Source organism: Meles meles, chromosome 2 (assembly GCF_922984935.1).
Source record: "Meles meles chromosome 2, mMelMel3.1 paternal haplotype, whole genome shotgun sequence".
NCBI lineage: Eukaryota > Metazoa > Chordata > Mammalia > Carnivora > Mustelidae > Meles > Meles meles.
Window position 1 is genome coordinate 39,895,000 of NC_060067.1, and position 22,573 is coordinate 39,917,572.

A 22,573-nucleotide genomic window follows, 5' to 3' on the forward strand; every position below is an offset into this window, starting at 1 on the left:
GGACTGGAGGGAACACAAGGTAATAATTTACTTGGAGAGATAGCTAAAATTGCCAAAAGGATATGGATGCTGTTACACTGGGGATATAGTTCTATATCCCAGCAGAATAGAATCTGCGGATCAATGTAATTAGCCATTAAGGCATTTACTTTAGGAGATTTTGATTGAGAAAAATTGGCCAGGGATTGATTTACATAAAATAATTTAAATGCTATGTAAAAATAAGTTTAAACAGAGCTCAAGGAATATAACAAAAAGTGACTCTAGAGATAGAAGAGAATGACCGAAAGAAAGTTTTAGCACAAAAGGAAGAGAGTTTCAAGGAGAAAGAAGTGAACTAATTCTCAGACAGATGAAAACATAAAGAAACAAATTATTGAAATTTGGGATTAAGTTGGTCACTGGAAGTCTTAGAAGATTTCCTTTTTTTTTTTTTTAAAGATTTTATTTATTTATTTGAGAGAGAGACAGAAGGTGTGCAGGAGTAGTAGGTAAGGGGTCAGGGTAGAGGAAGAAGCAGACTCCACACTGAGCAGGGAGCCCCACACAATTATCCAACCCAAGACCCTGAGATCATGACCTGAGCCAAAGCCAAATGCTTAATGGCCTGAACCACTCAGATGCCCCAAGAAGATTTCTATAGTAATAAATTGAGGGTGAATGGGAAAATTTAGAAAGGAAGAAAACAGATTTTTGAATATGGCACACCATTAGAATGACAAGGAAAAGAGATGGATGTTTCTGAAATAATTGTCTCTATGTCTCTGGGAATCTGGAATTATAATTGTTTGGATTAATGGGGCATCTGCTTTATAGTTAATTCCATGTATTATTTTTCATGACTCCCTAGATGAACCTGCATTTTTTTATACTAAGATGGTTAATAATGCAATGAAATACTTCTTGGAACTTAAGAAAAGCAATTTTTATTTCAAATGTTTTAATACTCTGTAATCCATAAAATAGTTTCAAAACAAACTCTTTAGAAGAGTATAATCCATTAATCAGACTAATTAGTCCATTGTAGCCAAAGGCTATTCCAGAGCAATATTCGTCTAGCTGTGTGTGCAATCCCTGTAGCTACTTTGAGTACATCTGATATAGTAACTTAAACAAATCCCTTCTCACAAATGTTTATGTATGTTCAGATGTTCTAAGAGTTTACAAAACAAAACAAAACATAAAATCCCTCTGACTAGTCAAACTAAAATATAAAGCTAATGTAAATGCACTCTCCCAAATTATTAGTATGACAAAGGCTATTCTAATAACAAGACAACATCTCTTATCCTGTATTTACATACAACATAGCCATTTAGGCCGAATAAACAATAAAATCAGGTCTGTGTTGTATGTGAGTCTGTGTGCTGAAGTAAATAATAATTATGATTTATAACACTCACCAGTTTCTAAGGAGTTGGTACTAGGAATGAGAGGATTCTTCCTTTTGCTGGAATTCAGTGGTGGCCATGAATATGCAGGTTTTTAAGGAGATTTCTCTGTGTAACAAATCCAGGAAACAACTGAGTTTGTAGTGGGAGAATTTAAGGCAAAGTATATGGCTACTGAGAGAAATATTGACTATTGAATTGAGTAGGGGTCAAAAAAACAGGAAATTTTGATGCATAATGCAGCCATGAGAATTTGAATTGGCAATGCCACCTGGGGAAATGGGAATCAAGATCTGAGCACTTGGAAAATAGGAAGTGACAGAGGTCCATCTGTTGGCAGATATGACACCATAACTTTGGAATGGGTAGAAAGTAGAACAGGTATGTAGACATATTCATACACTTTTTAAAGATGTTATTTATTTATTTATTTATTTGAAAGAGACAAAGATAACCAGCAGGAAGATAACCCTAAAGAGAGAGAAGCAGGGTCTCCACTGAGCAGGGCGTCTAATGAGGGGCTTGATCCCAGGAGTCTGGGATCATGCATGACCTGAGCTGAAAGCAGATGCTTAACTGACTGAGCCACGCAGATGCCCCAAATACAGTTTTTTGAAAGTGTGCACTTCATTCAAATTATACCATTTGAAGGCTGACAGTGAACAAATCATTTGATTGTACTTCATTTTCAATTTATAAAGATGTGGCTTATTTGTCTCTTGCTCTGTTAATGAGACTAACATTAAGATGGAGTCCATGGCAAGTATGAAGTGAGTAAGTCATGGCTTCCTGCTGGGTTTTGCATCCTTTATTAGTGTCCCAGAGCATTTGAAATAAATGTAAATAACACTTGCCTGAATTGCAGGAGCCTGGTAATGAGGCCCTGCTTCTTCTAAGCTTTATTTTGAAATTGTCATTCCTATTTTTCCTATGTTAGATTTTTAAAATGAATATAAGTACTCTATAATTTTAGCAAATGTTCTTATATATTTTTATTCATCTAAAATATCATTTACCAGAGCTCCTTCCTACCTGGTAGATGGGGTGCTCCCTGTTCATGAGTCACTGAATAAAGCCAATAGGATCTTTAAAATATGTTCTGTACTTCCTGTGTACTATGTCGAATTTTGTAATGATATTCACACTTCTTCTCATTAGACTCTATGGTCTATGAGGGATATTTTTCTCTCTCTGGTATCTTAGTAACAATCAAAACACCTATAACTATAATTACTACTTAATAAGTATTTATAGATTAAATGGACAAAGAATTATATTAAATACCCATAAATGAATTCTTGTGATAAGGGCTTCTACTTTTCTATGGTACCAAAAGAAAGTTTTGTCTTTCCTTAAAACTTATCTAAGCAAATATTTTATATGAAGCATTTTACTATAACAAATCATGAAAAAAGTGTAAATATTAATGATAACAATACTTCACATCAATTGGGAATAAACTTTGTATCAGACTCTATATTATTATTCTCTACAACCCTATGACATAAGTTCTATTTATGTCTTCATATCCATGTGACATATGAGACATTTAAACTGACAAACTGCACAAGACCACCTGACTAGTGACTGGCAGAAGAGAGATACAATCGCTGAAGTTTACTTCAGAATCATTTATTTTTAACTTCTTCTCTAGCCCCTTATGATTTTCCCCTAAGGAGTTCAAAATGTTTAATACATAATGGTGTATTTATCCTAGAAAAGTGTGAAAATACTATTCATTAGCTCATGCAACAACTGTTTATAGACCATGTGTTAAATGTACATGCCGTGTTACTCACTAGATATAAGCACCAACAGAATAGATGGGCTCTTCCCTTGAAGCTGCCTGTCCAGGACCAGAGCCAGTGTAACATGATGACCAACATTGTTTGTTGGCTCTGGAAAAGCTAGCCCAAGTCCATCACTCAGTTCCATGATCTTGGGCTAATAACTCAGCCTCTCCCTCCCTTGGTTTTCTCATCCACTAAAATGATCACTCTGTGGGAGTAAGTGAGTTAATTAATATAAAATGTTTAGTACAGAGAATTTCAGATAGCAAACACTGACTTCACTTTGGTAGGAGGTTCAGTGCTAACCAATTTAGGTGCTCTCGAATAAAGGAGTTAAGTTGTCTGTGAGCATTGACTGAATAACCTGTCCTGACCTCTGCATAAAGGTGGCAAGGAGCAACATCTATGGGGTGAAAAATTAGTCCAGGAAAGCCAGCCTATGCCTGCCATGATATAAAATGTGTTACTGTGCGTATGACCATAAAAGAGAGAGCAAGATTTCATATGAGAAAAGAATAAATTCTCTAGGGAACCCTTGAACAATGGATGACCTTAGACCAACACATTTCAGAAAGGCATTCAATCAAGACTTGACCTTTCTCTTGAGTCCACACCAATATGAAACTTTGAGGTTAAATAAAAAATGGAGAGATAAATGCAAGTAACATCCTGTTCTAAAACTCTCTAGATAATAGACCTTCCATACCTGGTTATAGCTATATCAATTTATTGTCCTGTCTATTTCAGTTTTAAAGTTATTATATAAACCAGAAATAAGAACACAAAAAGATACTATACACAAACAAGACAGTAAACAAGGCAAAAACTACAAAAAAATCACTTTTATTCTTCATTTTCATATTGTTCCCATTATCTAAAGAAATTAAGATCTGTTGATTATGTGCTCTGTCCTGACAAAAGATTTTTATCAGTTCAGTTGATATCCATAAACATACCGATGCTCATACTGTCATTTTATAAAGGTAAAGAAAAATTATATTTATGTTATTGCAACCTATTATAAAATAAAAACTAATTCTATAGAAACTTAATATACAAAGGATACCAATTCACTCGTAACCTGGCTATTCCAAGTTTTTTGGAAGAATTGTCAAATGTGTATGTAGTAATTGAGACATATTTCCTGACATTTGTTTCTCTACACCTTTAGAAAAATTGTTAATGACTTAGGTCCAAGTCAGAAACTCATTTTTAAACACTTAAGTTTAGGCACATGGATAATATTCAGATTATTTAATAATCAGTACTGTAATATAAATATGTGAGTCAAAATATAAGTGATAGTTATAAAATATCCTCTTTTGTTATTGAAGTCATTTAAATTGTGTATTTAAAAAGTATTTAACATGTGACAACTTGTAGCACAAATTAATCAGTTAATTCATTATCAATTATTATCATTATCAATTTATAGAAGTTGTATGTGACCTTTTGCTGTGATAGAGCTATTGCTATGCCCTGACATAAGGAGCCATATTAATCCTTTCCAAGACTTCTCCATGGAATGACATCATTAGTGAATGAATATTTGGTAGCAGACTGAAGTCACTGCCTCCCATCTTATCCTCCCATTTCTGTCCATTCTGTCCTTCCTCTCTCTTGACAGATTTTTCTCCACCATCTGTCATAATTTCATTATCTGGACACAGGTCACACTTGTTGTGAGGGTGAAGTGAACTCAGACCACATATAGAGGAAGTCGGGAGAGCACTAGAGTGAGGTGTGTGTAAATATACTGAGCTAGTTCCTGGATCCAGGAGTTTGACTCTTTTTAGCCTGATTCTATTAAGGGAGTGTTAAATGGCTATGCTCCTTGCATAGACCATTCAGTAAACAATTGGTTAAGCACACAGGGACAGCTGTTGGCTGAGGTCCTCTTATTAAACCAGAGTAAAACAAAGAGAAAACCAAAGAAAGTTTAAACAGTGATTACTGACAGATTGTCAACACTCAAAGGCTTTTTTAAGTTAATTGTTCCAGGACACATAGAAGAGCCAGCAGGGGAAGGGCAGCTAGGGAGCTGGCGAGAGTCTCCTTGGCCTTGTAGGAAGATGAGGGAAACAGAAGTGGGTCATAGTGTCTACCATCAAGTCATGTTGAGGTGTGTACCCTGAAATAGGTTAAACGGACAGTTTCCCTCCCTAAAGACCTTATCACAAGGAGTCAACAGGCCCCCTTTTCCCATGCCAACCACCACAAAGGGATTGTTTCAAAACACAAAGAACTGCAAACTTTTCTAAAGAATGGATAATGTCCACACAACATATTTCTAACACTCTTCCGTTCTTTGAAGTCAGGTCCTGAGCCCAGACAAGATTAGGCATTTCTCTGTGTGTATGTGTATTTGTAGGGCTGGGGAGGGACGTACAGTAAGTCTTCCCCAGCTCTGTGGAACAGCTTCTTTCCTCATCCAAGACCTTCTAAACTTTAAAGTTTAGAGGCTTGTCTATGCATCTGAAATAATTAAAATATTTTGCATCAACCTTACTCTACCTGCAACAGACATACACGCCAAAACCTGTGCTCCATTTTCCAAACTTGAATTGCAGAGAGGTTCTGTATGTTAGATCATATATACTAGAATGTGTATTATTAAATAATTTTACCACTCATTGAGCTTACTATTATACTATTCACCAACGATGACACACGTACAGTAGCTCAGTATTTTAATACTCATTGAAGTTGTGGCTGTACAAATTGACTCTCCCATAGACCTCATATTAATTCTATTTTGTCTGGCTTTTGTTCAGGGCTCCCTATTTGCTTCAATCTCAGAATAATACTAAAGTAGTTGTTAAAAGTTATGTCTCTGTTGGTAGTTTGGCCCGTTATTGCTATATACTTTGTAATTTAAGATGATGCTATTAAAGATGCTTGATATTTCCTGCCTTGTACTTGCTTCATCAGCAGAATACATGTTTGACCTAACTATAATAATTCTGCCCTTGCTAAACTGTGTTTCAAGTAATTGAAAACATATATGTCTAAGAGGTGACAAGAATTAACTTTATTCTCAAGAAACATCTTAATTTAATTGCTTTGAAGACCCTTGTCTCATTGGACATATTAAGTTATTTTACTTAATTGCTGTTACAGAGATTCGGTTTCCTCTTAGAATATACTGATGGATTTTCATGTTTCCTCTATATGATGTCTTTTATCATTGTTATCTGTATCATCATTTATCATTGAAAATTGAAGAAGTAAAAATTTTGGAATTTACAGAAGTTAAAATATTAACTATGGTTTATAATTGTGTTAGGAGATATGAAAAAGAACTGAAAAGCATAGAATTTCAAAATGTTAATTCTAGTTTAGTAGCTTAAATGAATTTATTGAGAATAAACATGCTTAAAAATTATATATATAATATATAGAGAGATGTGTATGTGTATGTGTGTGTATATACACCAAACACATATGTGTTTGCATGAAAGATAGCTTTTAAATATTAGACTTAGAAGTTAAATATTAGGCTTGTGATTATATTTAAATCACATATATTTGATTTGATTTGATATATTTGAAATTTGTGAGAAGTTTCAGGGTAGGAAACCACTAAATAAAATACTGTGTGTACATGTCTGTGTTTTAAAGTTCAAAGTTAAACTGGCTAAACTCTGTAAATATAAGTCACATCTGAGATTTGTTAATAAAAAACATACTGATACTAATAAGAAATGCTTTTTAAAATTTCCTAACTATGTTAACCAGCGAAAGAGTGAAGCGAGGGAATTAATATGGCCTTTCCAACAACATGAAGTTTTGATTTTATCTTGAGGGAAATGTGGGGTCATTGATGGGTTTTGATTCTCACATCATTCATATCTCTGCCAAATGTCATTTCCTCAGAGACATCTCCCCTGACCACATGATCTCAAATGAAAAATTCTGTAATTCTCCAACTTCATGTCCTCCTTTGTTTTCCTTCATAGCACTGTTACTGCCTACCATTACTTATCCATATTTTATACCTGCTTGCTCAATATCTAACTTTTCCACTTTCCCATTAGAATTTAGGCTTCATATCACCAAGAAATTTATTTTCTTATTTTTGTTGTTATTATTATTCATTCCTATATTCCCATAGCCTATAGCAGTTCCTGGAAAATAAACATTTTTGAACAAATAAATACTAGTATAATGAACACATGAATTGCATATGATAAGTAACAGTTCATCTATCTAAAAAGCACACAGGCAACATCACCTAAAGTAGATAAAATCTGAAGTATAGATGCATAGTCACAAAACAGTTTAAAATACAAAAAGGAGAGTTTTATTCTGTAATGTAAATGCTTTGTAAGTATTGAGGGAGACCTTTGCTTTTTTCATAGAACTTATTTACTTTTAATTACATGTTAATCTGATTTATTTGGTGATCTTATTTCTAGGTCTACATGAAGTTAGAAAAGCAGAATATCAGCGAAACAGAAAAGTGGTCCACTTTGCAGCCAGAACAAGATTTCTGAAACTCCAATTAGATCACATTGCTCCCTGCACAGAGTCAAATGTTATCCCAGCAAACTTCATATTCTGCTAGAACCTGTGAATATGACCTTACTTGGAAATGGGATGTTTGCAGATATACTCAATTTAAGATAAGATCTTACTGGATTAGGATGGTCCATAAATCTAATAACTGGTATCTTGATAACAAGAAAAGTTTAGAGACAGACACACCGAAGAAAGACAGTCGTGTGAAGACAGGGAGAAATAGGAGTGATGTGTTACAAGCTGAGGAATGACAAAGATTGGAAGCAACCACCAGAAGTTAGGAGGGTATAAGGAGAGATATTATTCAGAGGGAATATGGCTCTGCTGATAACTAGACTTCAGATTTCTAGCATCCAGAACAATGAGGGAATATATTTCTATTGTTTTAAGTTATTTAGTTTGTGGTTATTACAACAGCCTTAGGAAGCTTATATAGTTCATTATTTAAAATGCTTCAGAAGCTTATGATTATACTGGCGACAGTATTGAATAGTACAACATATCACGTATGCTCAGTAAGTGTTTGAAGGACACAAAATAATCTCACAAAAATAAAGGAATTGGTAGATATATTAAGATGTGCATCAGGTCAGCAGCAGAGATCCAGGGGTCTTGAGTGGAGGAGGTTCAAATTGCTTCAATATCTGTGTTCATGAGATATATCAGTTAGGATGCATTTGATTTTAGTTATAGAATACCAGACCAAGGTGATCTTTAAATGTGAGTCATATTTATTACTATAGAAAAGTTTTCCATAGTATAGTATTTCCATTATTGATTGTTCTAGTGACTCAGAGGTATCAGAGTCCTGCTCAAATTCCATAAAATTTCATGGGCTTTTACCCTCATTGTTTGAAAATGGACATAGTAATTTTAAGTACTATATCTTCATTCAAGATGTCAAGAAGGTGAATTCTAGGCTCGCATTTGTGTGAATGAGTGTGTGTGTGTGTGTGTGTGTTAAATTGCAGAGAAATAGTCTATAATCCATCTAGAACCATTTCTTACTCAAATCTCTTTGGCAAGAATTTTATCACATACTTATGCCTTAACCAATTATTGGCAGTGAGAATAAGATTATGAAGTTTGGGTTGTATCCATGAAGACTCACTAAATGGGGCTAGACAGGTATTTGGCTTCTTCTGAAGGATAGTTTCACCTGTGTATTGGTAAAGAGATTGGATTCTGTTAGCAAGAAAGATTTGGGTGTGGCTATTAAGTGCCCACTTAACTCCACAAACGAATTTTGTGGGGTTTGTGGAAGACACAGAGACTATAGCAATATACAAATGTTTTCATAATATGATAATGCATATAATTCTCAGTTTATTCATAATTCTTATTAAAACAATGAAACTCCTCCCAGAAAATTAATCAGCATTTTTGACTTCTGGAATACAGACTTTCACTTTAAGATCTTTTTTTGTACAATAATAAAAGAGAACAACATAAGACACAGTGTACATAGTGTACTTATCCTTATATAAGTAAGCCTGCTGGGTGACCAGGGTTTTTTATTTTATTTTATATATGTAGTTTTTACTTCATTTCAGAAAGCTGGCCAACACATAATAGATATTTATTCCAACATCAATGTAGTTTTCCTTTTCTCAAAGGCCTGTGATTAAAATATTTACAGATTATTTCGCCAAATATACAGGATTATATCTTCGCTTTAACAGCAATGTTCTTTAATGATTTTGATCTCATAACTATTAACAGGATTAGAGAGGTACTCAAATAAAATTGGATTGGAAAACATTAGATTATAAATTCACTAAGTTAAAAAAATTAGAATAAAATCATGAGCTGAAAGCTATACTAGGACAATGTGCTGATATGAATGTAACAGTTCAACATCTGAATCATTGGGCTGGTCCTTGTCATTACCAATAGGATAAGATCTCTGTTTTCTAAGAGCACCTGGTTGGCACAGTCAGTTAGGCATCTGACTCCTGACTTCAGCTCAGCACATGATCTCATGGGTCCTGAGACTGAGACCCATGCCACACTCCCAGGTCAGTGGAAAATCTGCTGCAGATTTCCCCACTCCACACCCCCAACTTGCTCACTCTCTCTCTTTTTCTCAAACAAACAAATAAATAAATCTTTAAAAAGCAAGATCTGTTTCCTGAAGTTAAGTCCAGAGTTGTTGCAAAGTATGTTTCCCAAAGCCTTGGAATTCCTTGGAGTTCTCTAAAGTTAGAGTAAAATTAGGGAATCAATAAAAGAGGGCTCTAGAGAATCTCTAAACTCTATTCACTGAGGCAAATCAGATTTTTTTGGCTTATACCGAGTAACGTTAAGAGTTAAAAAAGAAGGAAGGAAGGAAGAAAGGAGGAAAGTTGAGTGGAAATCAGGGAGAGGTTGAGGTGTTTTTTTGTTTTGTTTTGTTTTGTTTTTTTAAGAATGAGGACTTTGGTGACAAATAGCTAAGTATTGGTTAGCAAAGCATATCTATCTATCGTCTATCTATCTATACACACGTATATATAGATATAGATATGATATAGCTGGGGAGTATTTTTATAAGTATATTCTCCTAAAATAGAGATTTGGACACAGAAATTTTATTGGGAAGTAATCTTTGGAATAACACTTTAAAGAAGTGAGGGAAGCAGAATTGGGCAGAGACAAATGTTGAAGGGCAATGCACTTATAACAAATGCCCCAGCAGATCCCTGGAGAAGCTTTAGAGCTGGAATGTTTCTTTGGAAAGTGTCTCATTGAGGCAAAGGGCTAGGGTTAGTCCTAGCTCTGCTTATCCTTCGATGCTGGCTGCTCCTGTGCAGGTGGCCTAACCTCGGCTGAGGCAGCTCTTTAAGCGGAAAGAAAGTCTTAGGTCAGCACCAATGACCCAGGCAGCGGGGGGGAAGGAGTGTCTTGGTCCTAAAGTTGGAAATAGGGTGTGTGTGTTGGGGGTGTGTGTGCATCACAGCATTCACTCCATCTGTTATTAGACTTGATTACAGCTCAGGAAACAGAACAGACTATTTCACCTTCCCACCTCCCTCACATGCATATTTGCACATGGTTACATTCTTTCTTCTCTGCTTTTCCCTGGTAGACCTAGCTGAGAAACTCCAGGTTTACTACCTGAAATGGAGTTAAATGGTTATTGCAGAAATACAGAGGGGAGAAAAGAGTAACTAAAGTCTCAGTCATGTGCTAAGCAAAACAGTTTTTTTTTTTCCTGTTTTTGCCTTCTACAAATTTCTTAAACATATTTTCTTAAGGAACAAACAATATCTGCAAGCCTGCCTGCAGCTCCTTCAGCAATTCTTTGAAACACCTGATTTCACAGACAAGCTACATGTATTAAAACATTAAAATATTAAAACATTTCTTTTGATTTCCATCTTGGCCCTTGACACAGAGGAGAATTCAAAGCAGCTGATACAATTCTACCAACATAAGTCTAATAATGCCAATTTAAATATTGAATCACACAAATATAGGGTTTTCAGATTAAAATACAAGAGGCCCAGTTAAGTTTGAAATTCAGATAAATAATAAGCATTTTTCTATTATAAGTATGTCCCATGAGATATTTGGGACATATATCTATTTACCTATTTCAAAATGGTATTTATTTTTACCAAAAATTCAAATTTAAACAGCATGCTATATGCTTATTTGCTAAACCTGGCAGCACTACACAATTAGGAAGTAATAAGGGCTGAATGGACCTGGCTTGCAGTTTAAAATCAAGCAGCAAAACCTACAGAGAGAGAGGACTTTACTTTATAATTGAATTATTGCCTAAGCCACATCTATTATTTAAGAAATGCTGTACCTAAATATTGAACAGTTTTAGCCCATGTTTTGAAGCTTGAGCTAGCTAAGTGCTTCTGGCCATGCTGTCTATATTAAATATATGTCCCAGCAGTACCTATTAACTTCTTAGTCCATTCAGAGTACTACAACAAAGTACCATAGAAAGGTGGTTTAAAAGGTGGCTTTTAAACAATTGAAATGTATTCCTCATATTTCTATATTTCTAGAGGTTAGGTGTCTGAGATTAGGGCATCAGTATGGTCAGGTTCTCATGAGAGTCTTCTTTCACGGTATTGTTTTTGTTTTTAAGAGCGATTGAATGTCCTAAACTTACTCATATAGGCTCCTCTCTCTGTATCCACAAGGTGGAAAAAGAACAAGAGAGCTCCCTGGGACCCTTTTTATAATCCTATTCATGAGGGATCCACTCTTATGACCTAATCACTTTGCCAAGGTCCAACTCATAGTACCATTACACTGGGCATTCAACATATGAATTTTGGAAGAACATGAGCATTCTGTCCATTGCACTTAGGCCTTTATAACTAACACTCTCTTCTGGCCTTCAATTATGCTTCTTTCCCTGGATCCCCCCAGTGTCATCTTTGCCTTTGCTGAGGCTCCCAACCCCAAGTTGCCTGAGGTCCTCATCTTTGCTTAAAATTCCACATATACCTCTGTATTGCTCGCAATCTTGTCTGCACATTGGAATCACCTGGTGAGCGTTAGGACACTGTTGATGCCTGTGTCCCTTCCTCACCAATTCTGATGTAAGTGGCTTGGAATGCCTCCAGCTATCTCTAATGTACAGCCAAAACTGAGGTGGTCCCGGTGATAGAGATGTAGCTAGTCTAGGGAACCACCGCTCTATAGCAATAGCTACTCAGCTGAGGGAAAAACCATATCAACACACTAAGTAACTTAAAATATCTTTTCTACACCTCAATTCAATAGTAAAAACCTCATTAACCTAGTTTGTACATAGTACCAAAGTGAAAATGCATCATCTTCCACCAAAGCCCAAGTTTCGGGTCAAATATCCAAACTCATCTAAAGCCTATTCCTCAAATTCATCATGACCACCTAGGAAAGCAATCTCCTTATTTGTGCTTTTATTGTTTTAGTGTTGGGATCATAGAGATGCCTTAGCAAATATCATTCCTTTTTCCTTCCTCAGGTTCCAAGTAATTTGAGGAATAACAAAAAGAAAACGCAACTCAGGAACAAAATATTTTTGACAAATATCATGTTAAAGGACCTGAATTTACATCTTGCACTTGGCCCATGCCTGCTGGGTAAATCGCCATAACTCTCAATTATCAAGTTGGTTCATTAAATTTGTATATTAAAGACTAAATTAAAAGTCAGTTTTAATTAGGATATTGATTGATGCACATCTAAGATAATCAGATCAGATCACCAGAATAGTAGTCTGAGAAAAAAGTTAGTTGGGTGATCTATCCAGATGCTATGCTATACTATACTATACTATACCATATTATACTACACAATACTAATGCATTTCTAATCAATCTTGGACAACTTAATGGATCCATCTCCACATTAATCCTATAAATGTCAAATTAACTAGAGTACTCATTTAACCTGAAGTGGTCTGCTTACTGCCTTTTTCACCATATTAAATAATTTTAAGCTCCTCTAAGGAGTGGAATTATTTATCTTTTCTTCTGGTACCTCGACTAGATTGATGACAGTAAATATCAGTTGGATTAATTGTAATGCTATATGACAAATGCCACCACCAAGTTAGAGACATAAGGATATCTGCATGATTTTGTATATTATGGAAAAAATCTAAGAGAAATAATAGAGGAGCCTTCTCAAGAACAGGTACCATCTTATGTAAATGAAGAAGGAATGAAAGATAATGTTTACTCCTTTAGACAATACCAAGTAGTTGGCAGCCCTGGAGATAGACCAGTGCATATATGAGGCTGTGCTGTGAGGTAGGGCTACAGCCCACTTACGAAGTATCTGATAACAATGCTAAGGGACCTTTGTGTTCCTCAAGCAAATGTTACATAAATAGTGATTTCCAAAAGGAAAAAAAAAATGTATGCATGCTTATTTTTATTGCACTGGTAGACTTCTATGTAACACAATAATTTTCACTGCCTAAACTTGATCCTACTCTGATTTATAGCTACATTTAAAGCCACAGATCTACTAACCAACCTCTCCTTGATCTTTGATCTGTTTGTCTGGAAGCAACCTAGATTTGAAAAAAAAAAAAAATCCCTTCTTGTTAGGAGCTTTAGATCTTTCTTTTACTTTCCTAAAGTAAAATAATAATAATAGTAATAATTATAAACAATAAAAATTCTTATGACATACCTTAAAGCTGGCTAGACATATTAAGCAGAAAGACTGTGGAGTTTGAGTATAAAACTAGCTCTGCCTTTATCTGAATTGCATCACCTCTTTGTGTATCAATTCCTTTATCTGCAAAATGGGACTATAATAGTTACTTACCTCATAGACCTTGGAAGAATACATGAGTTAATCTGTGTTAAGTACTTCATTTGGGGACTGGCAGAGAATAAACACTGCATAAAGGGTACCTGCTGTTAATGACAGTGGCATTTTCTATAGACTTTCTACTTACAATAAGCTTATTCTAATATTTACTTACATTTCCAATACAATAGACTCTGTACAAGTCAATATTTATGCATTTAACTTTGGATCTAATAATCTCCCGTTTTGTTAGAAATTTAAATTATGATTTTATACCCTATTTGCAAAAGTATTTGATAACAGAAGCCCATTTAACCAAAGTCGGGAAAAGGAAGGTTGTTCATCTAGGAAAAAATAGTACTTTTTACATTCAGAAGTAATTTATAATCAGGTAACGTTTGGTTCATGGTAGGCTAAGTCAGATGTTATGTTCAAAGCATGATAAGGATTGGATGTGTTTAGCAGTCTCCCTTGGCCTGCCATGTAGAAACCTTATAGTATTGAATGCATATGATTAGTGGAGAATTGGAACAAAAACATTCTCTCAAAAAATAATTGTAAATTCTATGTGCTTTACTTATAGATATCTTGTGCCTAGTGCAGGGAATCTTAAAAAGAATATTTATGTCACAAGACATCATGTATAATTTTTGTAAGAGTGATATGATTCTCAAACATCATTTTTTACTTGAATTGCCACCAAATTCAATATAAAAGTATCTTATATATATATAAATTAACATAATTAATTATGTAAATACAGATATGGCAGACAAAATATACAGAAATATTTATGTTATTTTTGAAGCATCAGCCTTTTAACCTTCTTATGTTACTTCTAGATTCTTCTTTTTTTTTTTTTAGAATTTATTTATTTATTTGACAAAGACACAGCAAGAGAGGGAACACAAGCAGGGGGAGCAGGAGAGGGAGAGGCAGGCTTCTTGCCCTGCAAGGAGCCTGATGCAGGGCTCATCCCAGGACCCTGAGATCATGACCTGAGCTGAAGGCAGACGCTTAGCAACTGAGCCACCCAGGTACCCCACTTCTAGATTCTTTTAAAGAGATGTAAAATTAACTTGTACATTTAAAGAAATAATTGATTGAGATTTATTAATATAGTAAAATGGAAGTATTAATTATTTTTCTATTTCACTTGCGTTTTTCAACATTACTATTGTTAATGAGTGTACTTTTGGTGTAAGAAATGTGTTTTTTTAAAATTCAGATGAACTTGTTTGGAGATCAGAAAACGTCTAAATGTCGTGGATAATTCGCACTGGGGGTTGTACTTTAATATCCATTGTTTGTATTTCTGAATTTAGAATGGACCTACAGGATTCTATGATATTATTTAAATTATGCTTGGAAGTATTCTATGTAAATTAAGGACTGCAAATTTTAAAATTATTACTACACTCTAGTTTTTTTTTTAAATAACAATTTTGTGCTAGTACCATATGTCAGAGTACATATAGTCTTCGAAGAAGACAGTACTTGGATCTGTTTTTCTCATAAACATTTTATATTTTGAGAAAAGGAATTCATTTGCTGACACAAATATGAGCCAACAGAGAATTATTATGAGTATTTTCATTTTCAATAAATATTATTTTAGGCTAATGCAAATTTTGCAAAATTCTAGAGTGTAAATAACAATTTTTGAGTGTAAAAGCAAAAGATAAAATGGTTTTAGAAGAAAAGTAGAAGTAGAAACATAGTATACTTTAAAATAGTTTCTTTGAATTCCAAACATAGTAACTATCTTTCCTTCTTTTTTTTTTTTTTAAAGATTTTATTTATTTATTTGACAGAGAGAGATCACAAGTAGACAGAGAGGCAGGCAGAGAAGCAGGGAAGCAGGCTCACCGCGGAGCAAAGAGCCCGATGCGGGACTCGATTCCAGGACCCTGAGATCATGACCTGAGCCAAAGGCAGTGGCTTAACCCACTGAGCCACCCAGGCACCCCTCTTTCCTTCTTTTGAAAGGCCACATACATTGTGCCTTTCTTACTCTTCTAGGCATATTCCTCAGCAGGACTTGCACACATTCTTCTTATTAAGCTCATTAGTATCTTTTCATATATGATTTGCTGACTAACATGATCTTACGGTGGAAAGCCTGTCACGAGTAAGTGACTTTCTCTCTGCACTCAGAAATATTTCCAAAGAATCTCTGGTGAATTACATCTAAGTTTCAGACATCCGCTTGCCAAATGCCATCTGTTTTGACATATAAAATTCTCTAGGAACCCTGAGAAGGAGGTAATGAAGGAATCCGACTTGTTTTTCATAACCTTTTAAGGTAGTTTTTTTTTTTTTATCTGACTTAAATAAAAAGATTATCCTTGAAAAGAGAATAATTATTTTTTACAATATTATGAAGTTACAAAAATACCAACTTAATTTGTCTTAAAATCTCTTTGAGAAAAAAATTCCTTTAAGAAAAGAATATAAACATGTTATAAACTAAAAAATTGACATCCAGTGCTGTAAAGGTTAAGAGCATTCTTTGTTATTAACTTGATTCTTATTACATGATTACAATGGTGATTTTTCAAGTAATCACTTGTGAGAAAAATTAAGACTAGACACTTCGAGGAAACAAAGGTAATGGTTCTGCTTTAAACACAATCATTTTTTTTTTCTTTTGAGAATTTATACAGATCAATTTATACAGTTCAAAACAAATGAATAATTTAATATGATCAAAACATAATTATTTTAATAAATATTTTAGCCCTTTCCACCATACCCAGTTGTTGCTGAAGTTAATATGCCCCCTCATGTATCATGGAATATCCCAGTGATGGAGGTAAAAGTTAAAAAACAAAACAAAACAAAACAACAACAACCAAAAAAAAAAACCCCAAAACCAGCAAATTCTAAGATGGCTGTCAAAATTCCAGCCCCCCTGTATAATACATATGATGGGCTATCAGTCACTTGATTAGATTCTAATCAGTTAATTTTGAATAAACCTAAAGGAAGATTATCTGAGGATACCTGACGTAACCAGATGTGCCTTTTATTTATTTATTTATTTATTTTTAAATTTTATTTTATTTTTAAAGTGTTCCAAGATTCATTGTTTTATGCATCACACCCATGCTCCATGCAATACATGCCCTCCATAATACCCACCACCACGCTCACCTAACTAACCCTCGACCCCTTCCCTTCCAAAATTCTCAGTTTTTCTCAGAGTCTACGTCTTTCATGGTGCATCCCCCACTCTGATTTCCCCTAATTCACTTTTCCTTTCCTTCTCCTAATGACTTCCATTTCATTCCTTATGCTTCACAAGTAAGTGAAACCAAATGATAACTGACTCTCTCTGCTTGACTTATTTCACTCAACATAATCTCCTCCAGTCCCATCCATGTTGATATAAATGTTGGGTATTCATCCTTTCTGATGGAGGCATAATATTCCTTTGTATATAGGGACCCTATATTCTTTATCCATTCATCTCTTGAAGAGTATCTTGGCTCCTTCCACAGTTTGGCGATTGTAGCCATTGTTGCTATGAACACTATGGTATATATGGCCGTCCTTTTCACTATGTCTGTATCTTTGGGGTAAATACCAATATGAGGCAGGAATCTATCAAAGTCTTAGAGGAGAACATAGGCAATAACCTCTTCGACATTGGCCAGAGCCACTTCTTTCAAGACATGTCTCCAAAGGCAAAGGAAACAATGTGCCTTTTAAAAGAAATTCTAGGGCTGTCAGAGAATGGAAGTGTGCGAGGGCCTATATGAAGGGGGGCCATGTGGTAAGGAACATCATACAGGTTAAGACCAATCTTTGGGTGACACTTGAAAAGGGAAGATGGCCTCAATTCTACAGCAGCCTAGACCTCAGTTGTACTAACAACCACATGAGCTTGAAAAAGGTTGCTGAGCTTCAGAAGAGGCATGCCAGCCAACACCTTGATTTCATGTTTGTTAGTTTTAATGAAAAGACCTCAGTTCAGTCGTGCCTGGACTTCTTCGACAGAAACCATTAGATAACTATGAGGTGTTGCTTCAGCTGTTAGGTTTATGATAATTTGTCATGCAGTAATAGAACACTAGAAGTGTATGGGAGTTAGTAAGAGGGTTTGATGAGGGGAGAGGTATGGAAGCTTAATATGGTTAAAATTCAGAACCCAGGGGCACCTGGGTGGCTCAGTGGGTTAAAGCCTCTGCCTTCGGCTCAGGTCATGATCCCAGGGTCCTGGGATTGAGCCCCGCATCGGGCTCTCTGCTCCGCGGAGAGCCTGCTTCCTCCTCTCTCTCTGCCTGCCTCTCTGCCTAGTTGTGATTTCTCTCTGTCAAATAAATAAAATATTAAAAAAAAAAATTCAGAACCCATTTTGAAAATTATTTTCAGGAGGTAAGCACCACCCTAGTTGTAGCTCACTGAACTGTTCTACATTTTCATCCTCTCCTATTCATTATTTTACTATGGAGAGCTATGGAAATAGCTTCAAGAATTGTTTAAAAATATTTGAAATATATCCATTCACTGTTTATCTGTTTGCTAGATGTTATTGACTATATAGGAATTGATAAGTGTATTCACTCTGGGATATAAATACAACTTCAAATAAATAAAAATAGCAACTATAAAAATGGAGATTTTGTAAGTAGACTAAAGTCATTGCTAGAATTACAGTAGTGTATTTGGAAATGATCTTCTGATTAAGGGTAAATTAAAAATGTGGAATTTGTGAAGAATGAGATACATGAATAGATGAATAGATGATAGGTCTAGTGTAAGAAGAATTTCAATCCAAATTTGTACCTCTTTATAAACAACCCTACATAGATTTAAATATATTTATGTCTTGCTCATATGTGTGTGTGTGTGTGTGTGTGTGTGTGTATGCCTCACTTTTTTATTTGAGAAAGAACACTTAACGACTCTGCATAGTTTTGACAGGCCGTTTGGGAAAATAATGTACAGCACTTTAGTCATTCCACCCATATACCTAATCCTTTATCCCTACAGATATTTCTTACTAAATATAGTAGCTTTGGGTTTCCTTAAGGGAGATACCAAGCTCTGTAATTTTCTCCTTTTACTCTCTCTTTTATTCTTCTTAATTTTTCAAATCATCATGAGATTCTAAAGCACTTTTTTGGCTTAGCTTTCTTCACTTTATTTTACAGTTTACTTTGTTTCTAACAATGACACTGATGTCCTGTTGCAATCCAGAAGGAAGCAGGCCCTGGAATAATTTAACAAAAATTAAGATGGCAGATGGTGACAAGAAATATTTATACTATGTTCTTCTACTGGGAGGTTATAGCACAACTGAGCCTACGAACAATTCTGATTTTATTTTTAAGAATGGGCCAGCATTTTCCAAATACAGAAACAAGATTGTTATCTTTCATGTAATAACAATCTATGTATAGGATATAAGTTGCCTTGGGATTAACACTGAGAAAGGCTGAATCAGACCTAAAAGCCAAAATTCTTCCCAACTTTGTGTAGCTTTTCATTACACTTAGGATCAATGGTTTGTCTGCAACTTTTAAGCCTCTTTTACAATACCTTGTCTTCAGAGGTCCTTCACATTGGAAGCCTCTGGCAAAATTGAGGGATTTGTATAAGAAATGCAACAACCTGGTTAAAACAAAATAATTTCCCTGACTTACACACTTATTTTAAATTATAATTTATTTGTTTGCCTTATTTTAGAAGTTCATTATCTCCAACTTGTAAATGGGCTCCTAACCATTCTCCATAATTCAAACTTTTGTACAACTTCTTGTATAACTTTCACAACTTTAATTCATGCTAGAACTCAGATAACAGTTTTTTGGTTTTTTTTTAATGAAAATTTGGTTATGTCATGTTCTTTCTTCTTGTATAGAAAGCCTTCATATTTCTTGTTCTTTTAAAAATTATATAAGGATGCTAATGTGTACTTAGAGTTTTAACTAAAATGCTATGAACAATCTCATTCTTTAACCACCTCTGAAAATTATCCTGTGCATATTTTGCTTGTGTGTGTGTGTTTTGTCTTTTGCAATAGTACTTCATTGAATTTGGTTTTCTTTTATTTGGAAATCATTTTCTCTTATTTAGACCTTTGTTCATGATGCTCTAATATCTAGGTCTACGAATGTTCTTATGTACTTGCACTTGTTTCTATCTCTGTCCTGCAAATCTTTTCCTTTTATTTAGTTTCTCTTTCCATGACTAACCTTTTAGCATAATTAATCCTGCTGACTTATGTTAGTAAAAATAAGATACAGTGACTTGAATGAACTGAGACACTAATTTCTTTTCCAATAGAACAGTATTATAGAGCTGAACTATCTAAACCATTTACTTTGGATGAAATTTGGTGACTTTAATTTCCCATGTCTCTCTGTCCCCAACTATGTACTTGGAATAAACAAACTGCTTACTGAAAAGGTTAGGGCAAGGATAAAATCAGCTAACGCATTTAAAAGAATCTAGAATTGTTCTTAGAGTGTAGTAAATATAAATATAGCTTTATTTATTTTATTTATTTATAGATTTTATTTATTTACTTGAGAGAGAGAGTGAGACAGAGAACATGAAAGGGGAGAGGGTCAGAGGGAGAAGCAGACTCCCTACTGAGCAGGGATGCCAATGTGGGAATTGGACCCCAGGACTCCAGGATCATGACCTGAGTCGAAGGCAGTTATTTAACCAACTGAGCCACCCAGGCCCCCTAAATATAACTTTGAATTATATTTAAATTAAATATAAGTAAGTGTAAGTTACAATTATCATTATTTGGGTATATTTGTTATACTTTTCCTCTATTTGACTCTCATTCTCTTAGAAAATAATTTTTTATGTTTTATATAATAATAAACAAAACTAGGATGATTTTATAGTTTTAAAATATTTCAATAGTGATACTTGCCTATTTCTGACATTGCTGATTGACCATTATCTTTTCTTTTTTTTTAAAAATATTTTATTTATTTGACAGAGAGAAATCACAACTAGGTAGAGAGGCAGGCAGAGAGAGAGGAGGAAGCAGAATCCCCATGCAGCAGAGAGCCCGATGTGGGGCTCGATCCCAGGACCCTTGTTTCATGACCTGAGCCGAAGGCAGAGGCTTTAACCCACCTAGCCACCCAGGTGCCCCCCATTATCTTTCCAAATATTCTGCTATCAACTCTTTGTAGCTAGATATTGTGATAATATCTAAGTTTTGGAACAATACCTGGCAATCTGTGGGGAGACTAGTTGGAAAGGAAAGGCACAGAGGAAGAAGTATGTGAAAGTACACAGAAAGAAATAATCTAGTCTCAAGATGAGGTTAACTTTAACAAGGACATATGTTTGATTTAGTAATTAGGAAGAACATTTTGGAAAGACGCTATTTCACCAATTGATTATAACTCATTACACATGTTAAAATCATTTATTTTAACAGTATTATTAGCTTGTTTTTATTGAATATTGAATTCCTGATTTCTTATATATAAAAGTTCAAGAAATTTATCCTTAACAAGTTTTTGAAAGTATCTTTGACATATGGCAATTTCTATGAAAATGGTTTTATTTTAAATAAACAAATATCATAAGCCTATGATTTTAATCAGATTATTTCTGAGAAAATATATATTTGTTTTCTATCTTAAATAATTTAATAATAAAATACCTCCCTATTTTAAAATATGATAGACCCTTCTTTTTTAAAATATATTTAAGTATACTCTTCGTAATGACTTCTACTTCACAATGATTGATGAATTTCTTTTTTCAGCACATTCTAAATAGTTTGATGTTGGCTATTAAAGCACTATTATTCAGAGGTATTCAAACTAAAATAATCAAATAGCCATATTAGAATTAGAAAACAGAAGAAAAATAATTGCTAGGTAGCTACCAACACAAATGCTAAATTAATCTGAATTCTGTCTCAGTCAATTGGTATAAGAATTTTGTATGTATATTTGAGTATAAAAACTTCAATGTGAGCTAGAAGATTTAAATGGATATATTTCCTGCTTTTTAGGAAATTAATAAATTATTGCATTAACATTCTGAATAAGGCAAAAAAAAAATTGGACACAGCATAAGTTGTGCTTGTCTTTTAAAATACATTACTGATTTTTTTTTTATTTTTTTTTTTAGGTTCCTATTGGAGAATTCTCATCTATTAGCAAAGATCAGAGAAGATAAAGAAATTTCTAGTAAATTTTAGTTTTGCATAACATATCACAGATATATTTAAAGGAATTAAACAAATATTGCTACATACAGAGATTATAACTCAGTCTTTAAATATTTGAAAAATTCCAGGTCTTGATAGGAAGTTTGTCTCAGGAAGGCAATAACAGCCTAAATCCAAAATTGTAGGCTTTTGTATATCAGGGTGTTGATCTATTTTTATTGATTTGGGGACATAAACTCTGTTTCTATCTCTACCTCTTGGACATGAATGCCTGCTTCCTTCCCCAGATTAGGGAAGTTCTCAGCTATGATTTGCTCAAATAAACCTTTTTGTCCCCTCTCTCTCTTCATCTTGTGGCACCTTAATAACTGATATTTGTTCATTTTATGGCATCACTGATTTCTCAAAGCCTCTCCTTATGGGCTATTCATTGTTTTGTTTGTTTGTTTGTTTTT